Below are 22,569 nucleotides of genomic sequence, written 5' to 3'. Positions count from 1 at the left end.
AGAGGTACTGGTACCGGCAGCCAGACCTCTACTTCCACAGCACCCTCCTCGTCTGTGTCCTGCACTGCCGTCCGGCGCCAGGCGTCGCTTTCCGACGCATTTGAACGCACCACTCCCTTCCACCCTGGAGACCGACGTGTGCGTTCCCTCAATGGGCTCCTGGCAAGGGTTATTGCCCAACATCTGCTGCTCTTCAACATCATTGACTGCAACCCCTTCAGGCAGATGTTGGAGCAGGCCCAACCCCAATGGGGTGTCCCCAGCCGCCATTTCTTTGCCAGGACTGGTGTCCCTGCCCTACACCAGCACATTGTGCAGAATGTAACCCTGTCGCTGGATTACGCTGTCAGTGACAGGGTGCATCTCACAATGGATGGCTGGACCAGCAGGCATGGGCAGGGCCGGTACATCAGTTTCACGGCCCATTGGGTTTCCCTCCGAGGCGCCGGGGAGGGTATCGGCGGCATCAGATTTTGTGGTGTCGCCCCGGGGAGTCCAGGGGAGAACTGGTGGTCTCCGTCAATCCACTGTCTCCGCAGCTGCTGAGCCTCCCAGCAAGCGCCCCCGTAGCTACTCAAGTTTGGGGCACGTGCGCTGTCAGGCCGTGCTCCAGCTTGTTAGTTTAGGGGACCGGAGACACACTGGACAAGAAGTGCTGACCGCACTTCAGGCTCAGGTCCAGAAGTGGCTGACACCCCGAAGGCTCCAGGCAGGTATGGTTGTCTGTGACAACGGCAGCAACCTACTCTCCGCCCTCCAGGCTGGCAGTCTGACCCACGTGCCCTGTCTGGCACATGTCCTCAACCTTGTGGTGCAGAAGTTCCTGCGCACCTATCCCGGGTTGAGTGACATTGTGCTAAGGGTGCGTAGGATTGCCAGCCACTTCAGGTGCTCCCCAACCGCTACCGCGTTCCTGTCCAAGTTGCAGCGGGACAACAGCCTGCCCCTTCACAGGCTGATTGTGGACAGTGTGACGCAGTGGAACTCCACCCTCCACATGCTGGAGAGGTTGTGGGAGCAGCGAAGGGCGGTGAAGGAATACCTGCTGGATCAAGGCACTGCCAGGCCATCACAAACCCTCCCGTACATCACCTGTGCGGTGTGGGGGCAGATACACCAGGTCTGCCATGTGTTGGCCCCTTTCGAGCAGGCGACCAAGATGGTGATCAGGGAGCATGTCGGCCTCAATGACGTGCTCCCTATAGTGTTTCTGCTGGACAGGGCACTAGATCGCCTGCTCGAAGCTGGGGAGAGTGCCTTGGTGGAGCAGGAGGAGGCAACACTGCTCCACCAAGACCAGGCCCAAGACGAGGAGGAGGATGATGATGATGAGGAGGTTACTGGTGTCGTCCTGGAGTCAGGGCCTGGTCAGGAGGGAGAGCCGGTTTTGGGGGCACCGATAGTCCGGGGGTTGGGCATCTCTGAGCGCGAGCAGCAGCGCCTCCAGCTTGAAGAGTCGGACGTCATGGACCCGGGCAGCCATGAGGAGTCACAGCGGGCTGTGCTCTTCCCCATGGCTGCCCACATGCTGAGATGCCTCAGGAGGGACCCCCGGGTTCAGACTATCAAGGAGAGGGATGAATTTTGGATGGCCACCCTTTTAGATCCAAGGTGCAAGGGGAAACTGGAGCAGTTCCTCCCAGCCAGCCGGAGGCAGCTCCGGATGGAGGAACTGCAGGCACGCATAGTCAGCCGGTTGGAGCAGGCAACTCCCCGGCCTCCAGTTGTCTCCCCTCATCTCACCCAGCAGGTGGCTGCACCCAGCAGCAGCAGCAGCAGCAGCCGAGCAGGGGACCTAATGGGTGAGATGAGGATGTTCTTCCAATCTGAGCGACCCAGTACCAGCAGCAGCAACAGTCACCACCAGCGGCTGGCCCACATGGTGGCAGACTACATGGCGTCCGTCGGTGCTTCTGACAGTATGAGCACCGACGACCCCATGGAGTACTGGGTTGCCAGATTGGACACCTGCCGCGAGCTCGCTCAGTATGCGCTGGAGTTATTGTCTTGCCCCCCCTCCAGCGTACTATCTGAGTGGACATTCAGCGCGGCAGGTGGGGTGGTCACGGACAAGAGGACCCGTCTGTCCACAGACTCCGTGGACAGACTCACATTCATCAAGATGAATGAGTCCTGGATCGGCTGTGATTTTCTGGCACCCGCCGTCGGTTCAGGGCGCTGAAGGCTATTCATTCATTCATTCCCTGATGTATTTACAGTGATGAAAATAAGTATTTGAACACCTGAGAAAATCAATGTTAATATTTGGTACAGTAGCCTTTGTTTGCAATTACAGAGGTCAAACGTTTCTTGTAGTTTTCCACCAGGTTTGCACACACTGGAGGAGGGATTTTGGCCCACTCCTCCACACAGATCTTCTCTAGATCAGTCAGGTTTCTGGGCTGTCGCTGAGAAACACGGAGTTTGAGCTCCCTCCAAAGATTCTCTATTGGGTTTAGGTCTGGAGACTGGCTAGGCCACGCCAGAACCTTGATATGCTTCTTACAGAGCCACTCATTGGTTATCCTGGCTGTGTGCTTCGGGTCCTTGTCATGTTGGAAGACTCAGCATCGACCCATCTTCAAAGCTCTAACTGAGGGAAGGAGGTTGTTGCCCAAAATCTCGCAATACATGGCCCCGGTCATCCTCTCCTTAATACAGTGCAGTCACCCTGTCCAATGTGCATAAAAACACCCCCAAAGCATGATGCTACCACCCCCATGCTTCACAGTAGGGATGGCGTTCTTGGCATGGTACTCATCATTCTTCTTCCTCCAAACACGGTTAGTGGAATTATGACCAAAAAGTTCTATTTTGGTCTCATCTGACCACATGACTTTCTCCCATGACTCCTCTGGATCATCCAAATGGTCATTGGCAAACTTAAGACGGGCCTTGACATGTGCTGATTTAAGCAGGGGAACCTTCCGTGCCATGCATGATTTCAAACCATGACGTCTTAGTGTATTACCAACAGTAACCTTGGAAACGGTGGTCCCAGCTCTTTTCAGGTCATTGACCAGCTCCTCCCGTGTAGTCCTGGGCTGATTTCTCACCTTTCTTAGGATCATTGAGACCCCACGAGGTGAGATTTTGCATGGAGCCCCAGTCCGAGGGAGATTGACAGTCATGTTTAGCTTCTTCCATTTTCTAATGATTGCTCCAACAGTGGACCCTTTTTCACCAAGCTGCTTGACAATTTTCCCGTAGCCCTTTCCAGTCTTGTGGAGGTGTAAAAATTTGTCTCTAGTGTCTTTGGACAGCTCTTTGGTCTTGGCCATGTTAGTAGTTCGATTCTTACTGATTGTATAAGGTGGACAGGTGTCACTCTTTATGCAGCTAATGACCTCAAACAGGTGCATCTAATTTAGCATAATAAATGGAGTGGAGGTGGACATTTTAAAGGCAGACTAACAGGTCTTTGAGGGTCAGAATTCTAGCTGATAGACAGGTGTTCAAATACTTATTTTCCTCACTGTATACCTTTGAAACTCATAGTGGGCAGGTAGTGTTAAGGGCATAAATATTTCCATGCTGTGTCATTAAGCCACTATAAGGAGTCCTGATGCTGCTGCCACATTATTTTGAAAAGTAATTGCTCATCATGAATTAAAAAAGTCACGGATGGCATAGAAATGACGTTAATCAAACTTTTAAAATATGAGGCACTATGGTATAGTCAGGCTACAGCTACTTAAGGCCTGTGTCATTCTGCTTTTCAAATTTAATCACCATGCTACTGCAACTTCAAGCTTTTGTAATTTTGCCACCATATGGGCTCCTACTGCTAATGCCAAAAGGCTGAGTGATTATGTACCGATATATTACTCATACTGCTGCTGTCACCTTTTGTCCGAGAGATTTGCCACTTTCTATTACTACTGCTGCTGCTGATGGCACCTCTTGGCCGAGCTATTTGCCATTTTTATTACTCTTACCACTGCTGCTGTTCATGGCACCTCTTGCCGAGTGATTTGACACTATATTGTCTAGTACTACTACTGCTGATGCTCAGTCAAGACACCTATGTCACAAGTTATTTGCCACTCTATACTACTATTACCACTGCTGCTGCTGTTCATCATGGCACCTCTTGCCCAAGTGATTTGACACTGTATTGTCTACTACTACTAGTGCTGCTGCTCAGTCAAGACACCTATGTCACAAGTTATTTGCCACTCTATACTACTATTACCACTGCTGCTGCTGCTGCTGCTGTTCATCATGGCACCTCTTGCCCAAGTGATTTGACACTGTATTGTCTACTACTACTAGTGCTGCTGCTCAGTCAAGACACCTATGTCACAAGTTATTTGCCACTCTATACTACTATTACCACTGCTGCTGCTGCTGCTGCTGCTGCTGCTGTTCATCATGGCACCTCTTGCCCAAGTGATTTGACACTGTATTGTCTATTACTACTAGTGCTGCTGCTCAGTCAAGACACCCATGTCACAAGTTATTTGCCACTCTATACTACTATTACCACTGCTGCTGCTGCTGCTGCTGTTCATCATGGCACCTCTTGCCCAAGTGATTTGACACTGTATTGTCTACTACTACTAGTGCTGCTGCTCAGTCAAGACACCTATGTCACAAGTTATTTGCCACTCTATACTACTATTACCACTGCTGCTGCTGCTGCTGTTCATCATGGCACCTCTTGCCCAAGTGATTTAAAACTGTATTGTCTACTACTACTAGTGCTGCTGCTCAGTCAAGACACCTATGTCACAAGTTATTTGCCACTCTATACTACTATTACCACTGCTGCTGCTGTTCATCATGGCACCTCTTGCCAAGTGATTTGACACTGTATTGTCTACTACTACTACTGCTGCTGCTCAGTCAAGACACCTATGTCACAAGTTATTTGCCACTCTATACTACTATTACCACTGCTGCTGCTGCTGCTGTTCATCATGGCACCTCTTGCCCAAGTGATTTGACACTGTATTGTGTACTACTACTAGTGCTGCTGCTCAGTCAAGACACCTATGTCACAAGTTATTTGCCACTCTATACTACTCTTACCACTGCTGCTGCTACTGCTGTTCATCATGGCACCTCTTGCCCAAGTGATTTGACACTGTATTGTCTACTACTACTAGTGCTGCTGCTCAGTCAAGACACCTATGTCACAAGTTATTTGACACTATTGACTACTATGGCCACTACTGATGCTGTAAAGTCTTGCCCAAGTGTTTAGATGCTATCTAGTACTATTACCACTACTGCTTGTAAATGCTGCCTGTGTGATAATTACATTATATTTTAATACTACTGCTGCTGCCTCCATGCTGAGTAATGCTTCATGACCTCTCTGGCACAGCGGATCCACCAACAACCTCCGCTACAAGCTACCAGACTGGATCGTAACAGCAAGTGTAACTAAAACAGTTAAACCCTGGTGTGCGGCCTTTATACTGCAACCATTAGCCTGTCTGCAAGAACAAATCTGCACTCTCTCTCTCTTTCTCACTCTCTCTCTCTAATCTCTATATCTATATATATATATTGTTGCTTTTGTTATATTCATTTTTCAACAGTTTAGTTTGTGTTCGTCGTGTCTGTGTCCGTGTACTTTAGTTTGTCCTAGGTTTGTGTTAAATAAAATCTATATATATAAAACTCAACGTGTGTATGTATGTTCCAGTATCACGTCCAAACGGCTAATGATATTAACATGAAACTTGGCACACATGTTACTTATATGTCAGCAACAAACATAGGATGGGTGGTTTAACCCTTACCCACCCCCATTTGCCATGGTCGGGGTTTTTCTTTAAAGTCCCATTCAACTCTATGGAAAATACATGCTACTGCATAACTTCCAAACGGCTGTAGATATTTTGATAACACTTGGTCACATGTTACTTATATGTCCACTTAAACTATAGGATAGTTAATTTATCCCTTAACTACCCCCATTTGTGAGGGTCAGGGTTTTTGTTTAAAGTCCCATGCAAAGCAATGGGAAATGTATGTTCCCACATAACTTCTGTACGCCTAGAGATATTTCAATAATACCTGGTACACATATTACTTATATGCCAAATAAAAATATATGACAGTTAAATTAACCCTTACCTACACCCTTATATAAAAGATGGGTATATTTAGATTACTATGATTTTCCTCCCCAAAAGGTTAAGATAGGAAGACCGGGCAACGCCGGGTATTCAGCTAGTAATAGTATAAAATGTTTGTGGTTATTATGAAGTTAGATGTGTTGATGTTGATGTTGATGTTGATGTGTTAGATGTGAAGTTAGATGTGTTGAAAAAACTAACAATCTCAATAAGAAATGAAACATTTTCAAAAAATATTTTTTTTTATTAAAATAAAAAAAAATCAAATATAATTATGCATGAGCTTCTGAAGCTCTGCCATCTCATCAACATTCTTTCTCAGCTGTTGCGCCAGCTGTTGATTTTGGTGGTTTAGAAATAGGATTTTTCGCTGATTGGAGAGTATTTTTTCAGTGATACTCTGCATGGCATTTTGTTTTCTCTCCATCTTTTTCAAAACTGTTAGGATATAAGAAAAAAACATTTGGATTTCAAAGACCGTTACCAAATAAATAAAATATTTATGTTGCTTATTAAACAATCATTATCATGTCTATACACTTGTTATGTGTCTAGCACATATACTTCTATCATAAATACCATATTATTGTTCTGAACTCTGACGGGTGCGCTTTAAATGCTGTCCATTTTTATATTTACATCTTATTGTTGAAATGTTATTAATCTTTGTGCACATATTTACCCTCCTGACTGAGGCTCACAGGAACGGTCTCATCCTCCTGCTCGTCTTCTCCTACACCCGATACTCCACCAGAAGTTTGGGGGGGGGGGGGTGCAGCTCCTCCTCTTGCTCCTCAACAGGAGCTGGGGGTGGCGAGTGGGAGGGCCCTGGCTGCTCCTCCTCATCCCTTTCCTCCTCTTCCGCATCCTCCTCCTGCTCCTCCTCTTCATCCTCCTCCTCTGCGGCCTGTCGCCTTGTGCGCTTGGGGCGCACAGATGGTAGAGGAGCTCCTATAATAACACAATGTTCATATATGTAAAAATGTTTTCTAATGATGTATGCAAATTCTGTGTACTCTGCTGTATTGTATATGAATACAAATTAATTTATATAGACAGTTAACCAATGGGACAATGTTATATTAAAGGGTCTTGCGGGCACTACAGGGGACTGAGCGTGAGCTGGGCTGCCACCATGGTAAAATGAGCTGTTTTTGTTTCCTTTGTTTTGTTCAGATGATCTCATGTTAAAAAAAGGGCCTGATGGAGCACACGGGATTACTATGACAACCCCACGCCTACCACAGGAATTTAGTGGTAATCTATATATATAAAACTCAACGTGTGTGTGTATGTATGTATGTATGTTCCAGCATCACGTCCAAACGGCTAAAGATATTTACATGAAACTTGGCACACAGGTTACTTATATGTCAGCCACAAACATAGGATAGGTGGTTTAACCCTTACCCACCCCCATTTGCCATGGTCGGGGTTTTTCTTTAAAGTCCCATTCAACTCTATGGGAAATACATGTTACTTCATAACAGCTGTAGATATTTCGATAACACTTGGTCACATGTTACTTATATGTCCACTTAAACTATAGGATAGTTAATTTATCCCTTAACTACCCCCATTTGTGAGGGTCGGGGTTTTTGTTTAAAGTCCCATGCAAAGCAATGGGAAATGTATGTTCCCACGTAACTTCTGTGTTCCTGTCTGCTGTCCCATGTCTTTTTTCAACAGTACTATGAATACCTTGGCTGGTGGTGATATATGTTACCACAACATGGCGTCTGGGTTAACAACATCTGCCCTAAGGTTAATTACATATGACCTTACATAACTGTCACCAATAACTTACCTGGATGAAATTCATCCCGTATACGTTTCACCTGGTCCATGTGGCGCCTCTTTAGGTCCGACCACTTTTTTAAAATGGCCATGCGGTCGTGTGTGCAGCCATGTTGATCCCGTAACTCCCGTAGGGAGCTGACCACCTTTTTTTTTCCCGGCTGCCTCCGCAGCTGATCGTAGCCCTTTTGCAGGAACCTCTGCAAGATGAAGAACAAAGTATATTATAATACTTTTGTTTAAACCCTTATGGATATATGACGTAAATGTATGGTATTCAACAATTGGAAGCATTCTCGCCTTATTAATCAATGACAGGGGCAACATGACAGATTTTATATCTTGCCATTTTGGTCGCCACATTTTTTGCATAAATATAGCAGCCATTATCATTTGCATAATTATGTATATATGAGTAACAACAACGCAGTATACACGTATAGGGTGTTGTGGAAATTTAAAGATGTATTTGTTATGTATTGTCATAATGGCACCCATGGTTGGTTCTCCCTCAGCCCGCTCTAGAAAGCTGACTGGGGCAGACAGACTTGTGGAGATACACTTCCTGATTTGGAGAAGGGTGTTTGTGGAGGGGGGTGTCGGCCGGCGAAAGGGCCCCTGTGTGATGCACAGATATTCGCCTTCTCGGTGCGTCCGCTCTGCAAACGCATTCAATTTAGCTGGTGTGCGCTTCTGTCATCTCTCAGTACCTGATCAACACTGTTTTGTGATGTGCGCCTACACCTGCAGATAAGCTCCTCATCAGGAACCGTATCCTATTGTTATTATATTGCTGTATTGTTATTGATTATTGCTGTATTGTATTGTTGTTGTATTATTTTGTTATTGCTGTATGGAATCCCTGTTGGAGGGGTTTCCATACATGGGCATCTGCTGGGTGAAGCTGACACCCTGTGAGCTCACTTCCTATGGAGGTGGTCACATGTTGTGACCTCACTTCCTACTGAGTCTTTTAATCAAACTGCCTGCAACCGTCTGACTAAGCATTGTTCCAAACACATGTCTGTGATTGGTTCTTTTGAATGTATACACCATGTCTGATTGGCTGTTTTGTAAAGCCACACCTTTTGTTACTGATGATTGACCCTATATAATAAAGAGACGAGCTGCTTGAAGTCAAGGATGATGACGGAGAGCTGAATGGAATGAGAACAGGCTGGTGTGAGGTCTCTTGCTTGTATGAATGGCAGAGAATGATGGTGAGTGAATCTATTTAGCTTAAATATGCATTATTTCATTAAGATGGATTCTGTGCTTAATAGCACAGGGCAAAATGGCGTTGTGCTCTGCGTACAGCCCAGCTTTTTGCCACCACAGTTAATTGGCGGGCCAGAATGTAGGAGCAGACTGGGCCCCTTTGGGTATCGGTTATGTTCCGATGCGTGGGGGACTCTTCTCTGCGAAAGAATAAATTTGACGTTTTAATGAAATAATGCTTGTGCGATTGGACGTGTGTATGTGTGCGATTGGACGTGTGTATGTGTGCGATTGGACGTGTGTATGTGTGCGATTGGACGTGTGTGCATGTATGATTTTGTCATGGACTAAAAGTTTGATTTGGATGTGTGTGTGTGTGTGTTTAGGATTGGATATGTGTATGATTGCGTGCGTTTGTGAAATCGAGTGGATTTGATTGTACATATATGTATGTATGTATGAATTATGTGTGTATGCCTGGATGCTGTATGATTGAACAGATTGAAGTTATGTGCCCATGGTATACAGTAAAGCTGTTTGGAAAAGCTATTGTGTAAGACAGCAGCATTATGCCATGTGCTTTGGTGGGGGAAGGGCGATTTGTTTGAGCAGCGTGGCTTTTAAAGATGGCTTCTCTGGCCATGAGGCTCGGGGGAAGGGCGATTTGTTTGGGCCACCATGCGGCGGACAGTGTTGGATCTCTGTGTTTCTTGAGTGTACAATTTTTAGAGCAAAGTCATGTGTAATATGTTCATGATCTATGTGAGGAATATAAATTAATAAATTGTGATTTTTACCTTTGTATGGAACCAAAAGACATGTCCCTGTGAGTGTGGCTGAACTGTGATTGAATTGTTTGGCTGATGAAGGAACGTGTGCGCATGGTTTGCAATGAAGCTGTTTTGTTTGGATCGCATTTCCTTTGGCTGCTAGCATGAAAAGAGTTTTTTTTTAAGGTTTTAAATGTGACCTCTTTGTGAATTTCTTAAATGGCTTGTTATGAAAGGTGATGCCACGGTGTGTACATGAACTTTGAGAAAAGTGTTTTTATTTTATGTTGTGTTTCATATAACTAACTGAAATTTTTTGAATGTGCTGTGTTGGCAAAAGGTCCGATTTGAAGCAGCCTCAAATGCGGCTCTGGGGGGGGGGGGGGGTTCCCACCATCCCTGTGCTCAGTGTGAGGGGTTCCCACCATTCCTGTGCTGCGCTCATTATGAGGGGTTCACACCATGAAAAGGTCCGATTTGAAGGAGCCTAAAGTGTGTGCCTTGTTAGTTGGTTGTTTTTAGAAAATGTTTTTGGTGTTCGTTTTTGATGTTCCATGTTTTGTTTTTGTGGAGAAAGATTCTAAGCAGGTTTTTGAAAACTGCATCTGGCAGCCATCTTGTTTGCTGCTATGGTTGTTTGGCGGCCATTTTGTGGGGTGCAGTCTGTTTGCTCTGTGGGTCATCCTGGGTCATCTTTTGGGTGTGATACCATGTGACTGTGCGGTGGAATTTCGCAGCCTTTGGGGCAGATTTTGATGTTTAGTGCGAATTGAGTAGCGCAGTATTTTCTGTTGGGATCTGGTGGACAACATTTTTGTTTTCCTTTGTGTAGTACGGTCTGTCCTTTGGTAGACAGTGTTTTTTGCAAGCGTAAATGGTGCCAATGTTGCTTGGCTTGTTGTTCGCCACTTTGAGATGCAGTTTAAGCGCTATCTTTTGTGTAAGAATTTCGTTTTTTGGGTGAAAAGACTGCTTTGCATGCACTGAATTTTAATGGATTGTGGAACTGGTTTAAATGCATTTTTGTGCACAGCGATGTGCGTTGCTTTTGGATTTGAATATTTGGGAATTTCCCTGCAGATGGGAGGAGATTGTTTTACCTTTCCTGAACCAAAAGAATTTTGTTTTAAAAGGAGAGTCAGTTCTGGCTTTGTTTACTATTGGATAATACTTCCAGGGGATATTTGTGGTCCATGGAGTTTTTTTTGATGAAGATAGACTTCCCCTCCCTCTTCCTGTCATTATGTAAATAAACCAGAATTGGGTTTTACGAGCTGAGCATACAGCAGGAAGTCAGTGGGAGGAGTTTTGAAGTCTTCTGAAAGATGAGCAATGGTATTTGTGTCCTGAAAGGACAACGGAAAATATTTTGGCGTTTTTAAAGGTTTTTGTGAAGTGTTATACTGTAAATACAGTTTTGGGTATGCGAGAGCGAAACAGGAGGGCTTCACCATTATTGTTTTATCTAGACGCAGGTAGAAAGAAGCCATAATATTGTTTTGAAAAGTGGAGGATTTCATGGTGCGTTGTAGTTTGTGTGACAAACACATTTTTAGAGGCTTTATATCGTGAGACAGGTCAGGCCGTGTACAATAATCGGAAATCCTGTGCGCGATTGTATTAGCATAAATGTGAGGAGTAGTACGCTAATTGCCCTGCTCAGGCCGTGTAGAATAATCGGAATGCAGGGATCGGTTATGATTTTAAAGGCGCAAGCCATAACCGCTCCGAAAATAAGCGCAGGCTGCTCTGGACGCAGAGCTCGCCGAAAAAAGCGATTTGAATCGTCATGGGATGTGCCGCCCATGCAGTGCACCAGTCGGACAGCTGCACCACATATGAAATCTGGGTTTGGGGCTCCGGACATGAGACCCCTTAAAGAAATGACATAGGTGGTCAGAGGGTACAGTAAGGTGTACTCCTTTGGAAGGTACTCTGGCTGGAGGTATGAGACCTCAGAATAAAGATACCTTGGATGTAGTTCAGATATGGCTTCAGAAATCTGTAATGATGAGTGTGGATGGAGGCGTGGTACACGCTTTGGTGACTCTCAGAGGGGAACGTTGTATAGCTGTCTATGCAAGGCTCTCACGCTATTCTCATATTTTCCCATTGTATTTTCTTCTATTGCTGAAAGTGAAGGCAGATTTCCAGCGGGTTTTTGTCTTTTTCATTTTTGTTTTGGAATATCTCCCCCACATTTGTATATGAATGTTTGTATGTAGTAACGTGAATATGTTCGAATTTACCGTGGCGATCCTCCGATGCGTCGCGGCTGTAGTATTTTTGTAGGAACGGGAAAAGTAAGAGTTACACAGAGTTTTGTTTGAATCGGTTTTGAAAGAATGTCATTGAAAGTTTACAGGAATGTCATTTTTGTTTGCCATTCTCTGCAGGATAATTATGTGGGATGAAGTAATGATTTCTGTTTAAGTATTTTTCAGGTCCAAGAAGTTTCTGGAAGTGTTTGTACATAGAGAGCAGGTGTATGTAGACAGCTGTACACATGGATAAATACGAGTCTAAGAAGGTTTAAAGTATCATAGGCTATTTCATTGTTTCTTCTTCCTCCAGTCTGTAATGAGGAAGAAGGGGGGGATAAATAAATGTAACTAATAACACTAATTTTTCTAATTCTAAATCAAGTTTGTGCCAAGACTGTCTTTCTTTGATAGAATTTGAATCGGCAAGCAGCAGTCTGGTGAAGTAGGTTCCCATTTTAGATGAACCTGCCAATGGTTCCAGGTATTACAGGAGATGGTAAGGTATTACAGGCGACGGGGAGGCATGCACAGATTGTGCAGTGAACACAGTCCCGAGGTCGGGGTTATTGTCATAAGGTTCGTTTGGAGGTCCACCGAAACCAGGGTCATACTCCCCTCATCGGCTGTCACGTCTTTTCTCAGGTGATGGGGTGAGTGCGATCACTGTAACATGAACTTCAAAAGGGTTCAGGAGACTCTCCTGGACCCTGACACGGTAATTGGTTTTCATTTTTCCCAACCAGGTGACTGGGTCGTTTGTAAAGAAGCTTGATGGATGAGACCACGCCAGCCACTGCAAGAAGCGGCTCAACTACATCAAAGAAATTGGTAGTATCTTCGTTTATTTTGTATTTGTTTGTTTAGTAAATTTTAGCAGAGGTAACGATGAAAAGCATCCCAAGTTATTATTTAAAGTCTATTCTATGACTAATATGAGATGTCTTTAGAGGGTAGAATTGGTTTTCGTATTTATGGCTCTGCCTCTTGTCGGGTATCTATGGCTTATAAGGTAATTCAAGAGGTTCATGTGTGGTGGTGAAGCTGTCTCAGCATCCTATATCGCGGCCGATCGCAAGGATCTGATGGCGCAAGAGAAAGTAGGAATGACAGGGACAGCAAGACGGGAATTGTTCACCAACCCGGACCAGGTCTGGACATGGCTTCCTGCATATACAAGGTGGGGGGGCTTGAGCGTATGATACGATTGAACAATTCACACCTATTGAGGATGGAATGTTTCATATGACTGTTGAAGCTACAAGGAAGTTCTCACGGTCCAAGGGCGATTTCTGGGAATTCACAAGTAAAGATTGTTATACCTGGATCGGGGATACTGGGAATTGGAGTTCAGGCCCATATGGATAAGGTTTGGGTCCCTGCAAGGCAGAGCCAGAGCTGTAGCTAAGTGAAGGTTGGGAATCTTTGGGGATTTAATTTTTATTTTACAGCGGATCGTGGTTGATGGAAATGGGAATATATATACTCATGTCGTTTTTATTTCTATTCTTTCTATGTCGTGATGAGGCGCTCCTGTTGCCTGATTGGACGCGTGACCAGAGCTGGAGCAGATGACCACAGTTTTCTTGATGAGACGCCCCGAAGCCGGACCCACGTACAAGACACAGAGGACCCCAGACCGATCGATTACTACAGCTCACCAAGTTGTGTCCTCCTTATAAGTCATGTCTCCTGAAGAACAGAGTCTACATGTCAAGCCGTGTTTTCCTTTTTATGGACTGTAAAGACTGATTTAGATCTAGGTGTAAGAAGACTATCAAGATTGGAAGGACAAATGGGAGCAATATGACAAAAAGGGAGGACTGTTGTGGAAATTTAAAGATGTATTTGTTATGTATTGTCATAATGGCACCCATGGTTGGTTCTCCCTCAGCCCGCTCTAGAAAGCTGACTGGGGCAGTCAGACTTGTGGAGATACACTTCCTGATTTGGAGAAGGGTGTTTGTGGAGGGGGGTGTCGGCCGGCGAAAGGGCCCCTGTGTGATGCACAGATATTCGCCTTCTCGGTGCGTCCGCTCTGCAAACGCATTCAATTTAGCTGGTGTGCGCTTCTGTCATCTCTCAGTACCTGATCAACACTGTTTTGTGATGTGCGCCTACACCTGCAGATAAGCTCCTCATCAGGAACCGTATCCTATTGTTATTATATTGCTGTATTGTTATTGATTATTGCTGTATTGTATTGTTGTTGTATTATTTTGTTATTGCTGTATGGAATCCCTGTTGGAGGTGTTTCCATACATGGGCATCTGCTGGGTGAAGCTGACACCCTGTGAGCTCACTTCCTATGGAGGTGGTCACATGTTGTGACCTCACTTCCTACTGAGTCTTTTAATCAAACTGCCTGCAACCGTCTGACTAAGCATTGTTCCAAACACATGTCTGTGATTGGTTCTTTTGAATGTATACACCATGTCTGATTGGCTGTTTTGTAAAGCCACACCTTTTGTTACTGATGATTGACCCTATATAATAAAGAGACGAGCTGCTTGAAGTCAAGGATGATGACGGAGAGCTGAATGGAATGAGAACAGGCTGGTGTGAGGTCTCTTGCTTGTATGAATGGCAGAGAATGATGGTGAGTGAATCTATTTAGCTTAAATATGCATTATTTCATTAAGATGGATTCTGTGCTTAATAGCACAGGGCAAAATGGCGTTGTGCTCTGCGTACAGCCCAGCTTTTTGCCACCACAAGGGGAGAAATGAGTTGCTATTCATCTTACCGCTATAATTATTTTTTGACCCTTATACTGGGCCTGTACAATAGATTATTTTTTTTCATCCCTATCTTTATATAGGAACAATAATATGTTTGTTTCTTTTGACTTTTTGATGAATTAATTTTGAATAAATAATGGAGTTGATGTTATTTAAAAACTACAACTACCAGCATGCTCTGATACACCATGTAGCTCACCGTCACCAGCTGTACAACAATTATACTTTAACTCCCAGCATGCCTGGACAGTTAATGGCTGTCCGGTAATACTGGGGAGTTGTTTTGCAACAGCTGTAGGCTCCGTTTAGGAAACAGTGCCGTACCAGATGTTTTTTTTTTTATTGTGGAGGGGAGGGTGGCTATGTAGGGGTATGTGTATATGTTGTGTTTTTTAATTTTTATTTAGTGTGGTGTAGTGTTTTTATGGTACAGTCAGAGGGGTGTGGGGTTCACAGTAGTTTCCCGCTGAGGGTTTGAGCTGCAGCGCCAAATTTGCTTCAGCTAGAAGTGTCTTGGACCCGAGCCAAATGCCCGGAGTGTTTGGTATCTGTTTCCTGAGTCAAATTAGATAAGAAGCGTTTGTACAAACTAAAGTAAATAATCTACACTCAGACTCAGGGTGAAGACCATTACTTCTGCTTTTTTTATTGCAAGCCGTGTCTTTTATATGGTTTACAAGGTATTCAAGAGCACATGATCACAATCATTAATATTCAACATTCTCATTAATATGTAATATTCTTATGACGTCCTGATGACGTTCTGTTGTCTGGCATCTGTCTGGTTCTGTGGTTTCCAGGGACTTTTCATTGTTCTAAAATAGCTGTTTTGCAGACTGAGTTCCTGTTCTGATAAACCATGTGATGCATCTCTGAAATACAACATTATATTAGCAAAGGGGTAAATTATGCATTATGATTATATGTGATTATTCCTATAGCAATCAATAACCTATTTGCATACGTTATATATATATATGATCATATGTGATATGAAGCATGGGTGTGTGCATTGAAATAGGCATTTCATTATCTTAGTTTGACTATTTTTATCACATCCACTACAGCACCCCCCTTGAAATGTCTATTTTAATCTATTTTAATCTGTCCCTGTTTTAATCTAAGTTTCCCCACCCCAAGGCGCGCGGAGTCTAAGGTCAGCAGGTTTTCCCCAGAGCCTCTAGTGGTGAGGATGGCTTTCGCTGCAGCTGGACCCAGGTCGCGGCCTCGAGGTTCCTACCCTATCTGTCCCTGTCATCCTGCCTATTCATGATGTGAGACTGGGAATGTCTGTAGTGGAATGTGCGGTTCTTCGTTGTGCTGCCCCAATAGGGGCATAGAATATGAGATGCATAGCCTCAGTTAATATTAGCATTGTTATATAGATTAGAGTTATATAGTGTGGTTTGCCTACTATTTTCTCATAGCTAAATCTATGTGTTATCCTATGCTGCCATCTAGTGGCCTTTGTTGCAATGCACATGTTTTATGTGATTCTTTGAGTTACCACATATTTTCACTGTATGTATGCCCCTCCCTGCTTCCTGTGTGGAGTACTTCCTGTGTCATCTCTTCAGCCAGCAAGCCACATGTAGAAGGACACTTATGTACTCTGCTCAGTACGTAGGAAAGGCATCATCTTTTGACCGCACAATACTATCACCATTCATCTGCTGTTCCTGTTATCTGCTGTAACCCCTGAAGTTTAAAGAATAAACACCTTTTTTGAATGAATCGGTATTGACGAGTTCAGCTGTCTGACAAGGATTGTCCGCAGTGAGTATATCTGCTTATACAGGCCAGGCATAGAGGTCTCAGCAAGGGGTATATCGCTATCACAACAATCGGAGTCAGAATAGTCAAAAGATGCATAGAATTCTTACAGCCTGCTGGGTATATGTGTGTGCCTAATCTGCAATCAAGCTCAGTGCCAGCCGCCATCTTGTGAAAAGCACATGGTCGCACAAGCTTAATGCGCTTCATGTGAATGTTGAAAGCTGTTTTTCTAATTGAACTGTGTTACCCCACCTGTCTAAGCTGCTGTTCGTCTTCTTAAAGAGACAGTACCATTTTTTACAAAACCGTGAGAAATGTCTAGACAAGGCTCTGAACACTCTTTTACGGCTGAACCAACGCAGATTCATCATACCTCTGAACCCGCAGACGTACAGGGAGCAGACTCTGTAGATATTGCTGAACAGAGTGTAAGACCCAAGCGTACAATAAAACCAATACAGAAACTCAGAGAAAACTATGAATACACTAGAGATAAGTTCTCCAGCAAGCTATCAGACTTCTGGGACAGAACTTCACACTGCATGTCAGTTTTGCCACACTTTAATGATCAACCGGCTGAACTAGGAGATTCTATAGTTCGCCTATCTGCTGCGTATGAACATTACCAACAGCTGTCTGCAAAATACACTGCCTTCTTGCAAGACTGTAATATAGAGGACTCTTCAGCAGAACTGACCAAGACTGATGCATTGAACCAACAAAGGGATCTCTTAGTGCAAAATGCTCAGTGTAAGGCAGAACTCCGCATTGCTCAACTGCAAGAGACCAGATCTCACAGATCAACATCAACCAAGCCCACTGCACGTTCTTCTAGATCCTCTCGCTCCAGAAGTTCAACATTAAGCGACAAGCTAATAGAGGCCCGCGCTGAGGCTGAATCCAAAAAAGCGCAAAGCTCCCTTGCTAAGAAAGAAGCAGAGATGAAGGCCCAAAGCAAAGCTCTTGAAGCAGAGATGAAGGCCCAAAGCAAAGCTCTTGAAGCAGAGATGGAAGCCCAAAGCAAAGCTCTTGAAGCCCAGAGCAAAACTCGCCAAGCAGAGATGGAAGCCCAAAGCAAAGCTCTTGAAGCCCAGAGCAAAACTCGCCAAGCAGAGATGGAAGCCCAGAGCAAAACTCGCCAAGCAGAGATGGAAGCCCAAATAAAGATTCTGCAAATAGAGAAAGAGGAAGCAGGTGCGCTAGCAAGGCTGAAAGTCCTTGAACAAGCAATGGGTCAAAGTACTAATTCAGACTGTCTTATCCCAGCAGAACTGGAAGACCCAATTGATCGCACCAGTGATTATGTGCTAAAGCATAATGTTTACAAAGATACAGAGTCATCTCCTGTACCTCCTACTAACAACACTGTTCTGACTCTCAACTCAGGGACCTCCAGCTCCAAATGCCTGAGTCTCCTCAAGTCCACAACGCAAGAGCATCTACGCAGCAAACCACATCAACTCCTGCCATCAACAAGGTGACTTCCAGCTACAAGCCGCAGCTCCAGCCACAGCCAGCAGAAGCCTTAAAGACTACACCAAAGTTAAGCGCTCATGCAACATCATTTCATCCTGGTAAACCTCACCCTTCTTCACCAGAGAACTTTCACACCCAAGGGGTTCCACAGATTACTTTGGCACCAAAGAGTGAGAGATCAGACTTGAATGACTTAGCCAGCTATATGGCGCGCCGTGAGCTCATTATCACCAGCCTCTCAAGGTTTGATGACTGTCGAGGGGGGGCGTGGCCGGATGTGAAGACAGCAGGACGTGCTTTCTGTGAGCTCCGTGCCTATCCTGACAAAACATCCTAGAATCGGAACTATCGGGCCTGATTTTCGGTACGATCGGTACCGGATTAGGTGCAGAGGATCCTGGTCATGAGAAGGGGGGCCTCCAGACCGGGGAAGCAAGCCCAGAAGAGCCAGCGTGGGACCCGCTCTACACGCGGCCCAGACACGAGTCCCGCCGCCGCCACCTTGCCCTCCCCTCCCCTCACTAAGAAGGAGAGACAGCGCGCTGCGAGGATGGCATCTGCAGCAGCGGCGATTACAGGATCTGACTCCGGCTCTGAGGGCTCGCAGGCAGGCTCTCCATCGGCCTCACCGGCCCCAGATGCGTCCCAGGAGGCTATCACTCGTCCCATCCTGGAAGCCATTACGGCCAGCAAGGCGGCAGTGATGGTAAGCATAGATCATCTTACCTCTGAGTGCACACTGATTAGGCATGATCTGGATAAGTTCCGGGGGAGGCTTACTGCAGCTGAAGACAGGATCTCTGAGGTGGAAGATGTGTCTCACTCACATGGCAATCAATTGGCTGAATTGCAATCGATGGTGAAGTCGCTGCAAAGCAGAGCTGAAGATGCAGAAGACAGGCAGAGAAGGAATAACGTGAGGGTGGTTGGACTGCCGGAAGGGGTTGAGGGAGTGCACTCAGCAGCCTTCGCAGAACAATTCTTTAAAGACCTACTTGAACTGGGTGAGCTCCCTCCTACATATGTGGTGGAAAGGGCTCATCGGGTGCCCCTCGGCAGGCGTCCCCCAGGAAACTATCCCAGACCTTTCCTGGTGAGGTTCCTCAATTATCGGGACCGGGACATGATTTTGGCTGCCTCACGCAAACGCCCAGAGCTAAAATTTCAGAACACCAAAGTGATGCTGTTCCCCGACTTCTCGGCGGAGACCCAGAGGAAGAGGCGTTCATTTAATGAGGTACGAAGGAGGCTGCGTGAGAGAAATATTCCGTACAGTATGCTGTATCCAAGCAAGCTGCGTGTGCAACACAAAGAGGTGGTCAAGTTCTTTGATTCTCCACTGGAAGCATCTGACTGGCTTGATCGGAATCCGTGAGGTGGGCTCGAGGTCGGAGGGGTACAAGCAGCAAGTTTCAACACTCAACATGCCTTGTTCTGTGTTCCGGATGATGGATGACATGGGTTTTTGCTTCTGTTTTTGATATTTTCTTTCAATTTTTGTCATTCACTGCTGGGTGCTTGGTTCTGAGCATTTTGATACGAATTTTTTTATTTTTTGAACACTAGATGGCACTCCTGCACTGTACAGTCTGGTCTGGAGGCTCGTCTCATTTCTCATTGCCCCATTTTTATTTTTTTACCTTTTATATTGGGATTTTTTCTTTTGTATGATTGATGATCCTCTCTGGTTACATGATACCCGATTAGACACTCCTGCCTAAAGGTGCGGAGCTTACCGTTCTAGCAAGACAGTTTCCCTTCTTATTTTTTTTTTTTTTTTTTTGTTTGGGAACTGCTGAACAATTGAACGAACGGTCATTTTTCTCAAGTTTGTTTTCTCCTCCACTTTTGTTTTAGTTTAGTGGGGGTGGTTCAGGTTATCGGGACTTAAGCCACATACCGGGAAATGTTATCTGGTATAATGGCAGGGGGGGGTGGTTTGGGGTATGGCTATACTTAGGGGGGGTTTTTTTGCTCAGCTTCTCGCTCTCTATTTATGGGGTTTGCCCATCCCGTGAGGGGGTCCTGTAATGCCTCACTGTTTCATGTATATGACCTGTCTATAAGACGGGCGGGCCTGGTCTTCCCACTGTGTACAATGTATGAATATGGCTAATTTAATTAAGGTGGTTTCCTGGAACGTACGGGGCCTCAACAGTAAGTTTAAGAGGGCCTCGGTGTTCCAGTACTTGAAACAGGTAAAGCCACATATTGTCCTCCTGCAGGAGACTCACCTGGATGGCAACAGAATACTTGCCTTGCGGAGACCATGGATCCAAAAGGCCTTCCATGCCACTTACTCCACCTTTGCTAGAGGGGTGGGGGTCCTTATTAGTAAATCGGTCCCCTGCACTGTTCACCACGTGGTCTCCGATCCGGGGGGGCGGTATGTGGCCCTGGTATTAGATATCTCTTACTGCAAAATGGTGTTGGTGAATGTCTACCTACCCCCGCCATTTAATGTACAATGTTTGTATGATTTGCTGGTTAAGCTGGCCCCTTACACACACCTCCCACTTTTAATTATGGGAGATTTCAATGCTACCTTAGACGCATTGGATTCCTCCAATGTGGGTAGATTGGGCTCGGCTGAGCTAGTCGCCTGGGCTTCGGTGGCTGGGCTGTCTGAGATGTGGAGGGCGAAGAACCCTACTGCTCGGTGCTTTTCTCATCTCTCGCAGACACATCGATCATCAGCCAGGATAGATTTTGCATTCGGTAGCCCTCTGGTGCTGTCATGGGTGGGGGACATTGCTTACCTGGCGGGGGGGTTGTCTGACCATAACCCTCTTTCTGTCTCCCTGGCTCTCTCTTCCGGGAGGGAGTCCAGGGGGTGGAGACTTTCGCCTGGTTGGCTTCAGAACGACACAGTAAACGCTCATCTGATGGAAAAGGTTCTGGAGTATTGGGATACCAATCCTGCATCTGCTGACCCTCCTATAGTTTGGGACGCCTTTAAGGCGGTGGTGAGGGGAGAATGTATTTCTGCAATCAAAAAAGAGAGGAAGGAACAACAAGCGGAGGTTCAGTTGTTGCAGGACAGAGAGAGGGAGTGCGCAGACCACAACGCCAGTAACCCGTCTGCTTCCACGTATACGGCTTTGTTAGAAGCCCAAAGACAACTCACTCTGCACTTTTTCCGGCGGATTTTTATAAGGCGTATGCGGATCAGATAGCACCCAGACTTACGGCCCTACTCTCATATTGTGTACAAAATCAGCAACTGCCTCAATCCATGTTAGATGCATATATGATTTTGCTTCTCAAGCCAGGCAAAGACCTCTGGAATGCGCATCATATAGGCCGATAGCTTTACTCAATATGGATTTAAAAATCCTTACGAAGGTTCTGGCCAGGAGACTGGCAGGCGTTATCCCTTCTCTGGTAAACATAGACCAGACGGGGTTCATGCCGGGTAAATCTACTGACACCAATCTTAGAAGACTGTTCACACACATGCAGATTCCAAATGAGCCTCTCCCACTAGGATAGTAGTGTCTATTGACATTGAGAAGGCTTTCGACTCCATTGACTGGCAATACATGCAGGCAGTCTTGGAGGAAATGGGTTTTGGCCCAATTTTTCGAAAGTGGATCTTGATGCTCTACAGCAACCCCAGAACGGCGGTTCGTATAGGACCTCATACTTCTTCATTTTTCCACATAGGTAGGGGGACTCGGCAGGGCTGTCCTCTATCGCCCTTTTTATTTGCACTCATGATGGAGCCAATTGCAATTGCATTGAGAGCGGCTGGGAGGTGAAGGCGCTCAGGGTGGGTCCATAGATGAGTGTCTGGCATTATATGCGGATGACATGTTGCTATTTTTGCAAGATCCCAAGGAATCACTGGAGCAGCGCTGGGCATTTTAAATACGTTTTCGCAATTTTCCGGGTTGAAAGTGAATTGGACCAAATCGTCCATCTTGCCGCTGGACGCTGGGGCCAGGGACGTTGCGGACCCGGCCTTACCGTTGCAGTGGGTTACACAGCTCACGTATCTCGGGGTCAAGATTACGGCGAGGGTAGAGGACTATATGCCCCTGAATCTGGCCCCCGCTCCTGCTTTTCTTTAAACAAAAGATACAGGCCTGGCAGAGACTCCCTTTATCACTCATAGGTCGAATTAATTTGCTTAAAATGAAATTTCTCCCAGTCATACTGTACTTTTTAAGGAATGCTCCCATCTGGATCCCAAATCCTTTTTTAAGAAGCTTGATGGGCTCACAAGCACATTTTTGTGGGCACCCAAGCAAGCCCAGAATAGGTTTGAAGACTCTACAGGAACCCTGGGGAGAGGGGGCTAGCTTTGCCAGACTGGAAGAAATACTATTTGGCAGGACAGTTGGTTTTTGTTCATCGGTGGTTAATTATCGGACGAGGGGGATTCTGCCACGGTGTTTGAAGCGGCGCACTTGGGTTCGTACGAACTCTGCGTGTT

Source organism: Rana temporaria, chromosome 7, assembly GCF_905171775.1.
Source record: "Rana temporaria chromosome 7, aRanTem1.1, whole genome shotgun sequence".
Lineage (NCBI taxonomy): Eukaryota > Metazoa > Chordata > Amphibia > Anura > Ranidae > Rana > Rana temporaria.
Note: the sequence above shows the minus strand (reverse complement) of the source record.